Source organism: Chamaea fasciata, unplaced genomic scaffold (genome assembly GCF_029207755.1).
Source record: "Chamaea fasciata isolate MVZ Bird 193981 ecotype frontalis unplaced genomic scaffold, bChaFas1.0.hap1 SCAF_9, whole genome shotgun sequence".
In the NCBI taxonomy this organism is placed as follows: domain Eukaryota; kingdom Metazoa; phylum Chordata; class Aves; order Passeriformes; family Sylviidae; genus Chamaea; species Chamaea fasciata.
In genome coordinates, this window is record NW_027094094.1 from 1,072,176 (window position 1) to 1,074,767 (window position 2,592).

General features: G+C 49.7%; 1 long non-coding RNA gene across 1 annotated transcript; it reads left to right on the top strand.

Moving 5' to 3' along the window:
• Positions 1-206: 206 nt before the first annotated feature.
• Positions 207-1,602, top strand: LOC136293616 (uncharacterized). Its single transcript, XR_010722195.1, has 4 exons — positions 207-538; positions 813-902; positions 1,109-1,333; positions 1,424-1,602. It is a non-coding gene; the product is annotated as an uncharacterized lncRNA (long non-coding RNA).
• Positions 1,603-2,592: the final 990 nt, after the last annotated feature.

A 2,592-nucleotide genomic window follows, 5' to 3' on the forward strand; every position in this document is an offset into this window, starting at 1 on the left:
TGGATGAGTGCAGGAAGGGAATCAAACAGGTGTTTCCATGCTGCCCCCATCCTTCCATCAGCAATTAACTCCGTTAATGACACCAGCAGCGTCCCCTCAACTCAGTCCCTCTGCCGGGGAGCTAGGGCTCCATGGACGGTGCCGTCATTAACCTCATTCCTATAAAAAGGCCGGGAAAGGGGCACAGGGAGCCCGGGTGGGATGGGGAGTGGGTGGTCCCCGTTCCTGCAGTCATTTCACTGGGATTTAGGGGAGCACTTTGGATCCAGGGAGTGGTGCAGGTGATCCCTGGGCTTGGAAAAGCCCTCCAAGGTCCCTAAGTCCCACCTTGTCCCCAGCCCAGAGCCTGAGTGCCACGTCCCCTTTTCCCTGGGCAGCAGGAATGCTCGGTGTCCACGTTTTCCGTGGAAGCTGCTGTCTGTCTGACGGGGCAGAGGGAAGAAAAAGCCCCCGGTAAATCCTTTCCTCGTGCTCCACATTGCCTCTGCTGCCTGTGCTCAGCGTGGAGCAAACACTCCAAACGTGTTAATATTTAAAGGTGCTGCAAAATTATGTTTGCTTTAAAGGCAGAGCATATTAGCAAAGGAAAAAATAAAAACAAAACCTCCAGCTCCTTAAGCAGTTTCATCTTTATTGACTTTGGTTTTTTTAAGTGAGCTGACAGCACGGGGAGCGACAGTGACAATTTGGGAGTCGGTGGGGATCCAGTAATGCCTGGATTTTGAACGATTTGGGTAAACCAGCTGCTTTTTTTTTTTTTTTTTTTTTTTTTTTTTTTTTTTTTTTTTTTTGTTGCTGTTGTTGTTTTCCAGGTGCTGTGCCAGGTAATATTTTGAGCAGGGCTGTTGAGAGCTGCAGTGGGCTGAGGTCTGTGTCAGGTAACACACGCTGCTGGCAGGCAGGTACAGAGCCCTTGGGCATTCTCGACATTATTCTCCTGAGGTGACAAAAACATTGCTTGATTTGGCATTCAAAAGCCTGTAAGAGTTGTGGGAGGTGGAAGTGATATTCCTGCAGGCAGGGTTTAAACGCCCGAGGCGCTTCCCCATTGTCCATTTACTTCCCCTGTAAAACACTGTTTATTTATTCTCATTTCCATTTCTTCCAGCTGCAGCTTCCCCAGCTCACGGGTTGAGATGTCAAACTGCATCCTCCGTGGCCACGGATAAATCACTTTTACTGCTCCTTCCCTGCTGCTCTTGGAATTCCAAACGCATCCCACGAATTTCTGTGCTGCTCTGCCAGCTCAGAGCAGGGGGGAGTTCCAGCTCCTGCTTCCCTTCACAACGAATTCATCCTCAGCCAGGACAGCTCGGGCTGGAAGAGAAACGCTGTAATTATCAATAATGCACTTTCAGATAAGCCCAAAGCCACTTGGTTTTTTTTCTGTCTCGTTTTAAGGCAATTTTTTTTTTTTTCTCAGGGATTTCTAAGGGATTTCTCAGATGGGATAAGTGAGATAACTTCTCGGGCCTGATGTTCTTCTATTATTTGACTCCTTGGGTGATTTCTCGGAGTGTTAAAGGGAATAAAAGCTGCATCAGTCATCAGAGTGGCAGTGAAGTGGGGAAAGGCTTCTCTGTGCTTCTACAAACCCATACATTCAGGGCAGTGTGCATATTTCAAGGTTTACATTTCCAGAGAGTACCCTGGTGGAAATGTGTGTTGAAAAGACAAATTAGAGCTTCCAGAACCTCTGTTTATTCCTGCTGCCAGCTGTCAGTTCTGCAGGCAGACAAAACCTTCATCCCTTGCATTCCTGGAGCTGCTCCTCTAAAACTTCCCACCACTGCAGCCTCCAGGTGACACAGGGGGAAAAACCCGAGCAGGGAATAATTGGGGATTTTCCCTCCTCCCTGCAGGAAAAGGGATCTGGAGCCCCAGCCCTGAGCTGGTGCCAGGGGCTGCCACAGGCTGGGGGTCCAGAACCCAAAATGGTCACAAAATGCACAACCAGTCACGAGGTCTCACACTTTTATAAGTTTTGGTCCATTTGCACATTGGGGTTTAATTGTCCAGTCCCAGCTCCAGGCTGTGAGGTCCCATCCTCCTTGCCCCTCCCTCCAGCCCACCCTTGTTTGTGCTTTTGGGCTGAGAGTTGTCCTCGGTGTGCAGCAGGAGAAGGATTTGTTTTGTGTCCCTGCTGTGTGCAGAGCTGAGTGACACTGACTGTGAGCTCAGAGCTGCACCCCTGGGCACCGCAGAACCTCAAATACAGGAAAATAAAACTTAAGGCACCAGCAGGACCCAGCAGGGATCACTCCCAGCCCCTTCCCCATCTTCCCCCAGGATCATGGAATGGGTGGAGTTGGAAAGGATCTGTGTAGGAATGCACCCCGCACCCCAGCAGGTGTTTCCATACAGGGAAAGGTTTCAGACTCACCCCTTGTTGTTCTAATAAGGTAAAAGGACCCAGAAGTTTCTTTGCCCTCCTGGCAGTAATTGGCTCAACACAAGACAAAACCACTGACAGGTCTCTTTAGCTGTTCCTCAGAAATGCTGCTGTTCTCCCTTGGGCTGTTTGCCAAAAACCCCACCTAAATCATCCAATGCTTAAGGGAGAGCACGAGGCTTCTCAGAGCATTTTCGGGG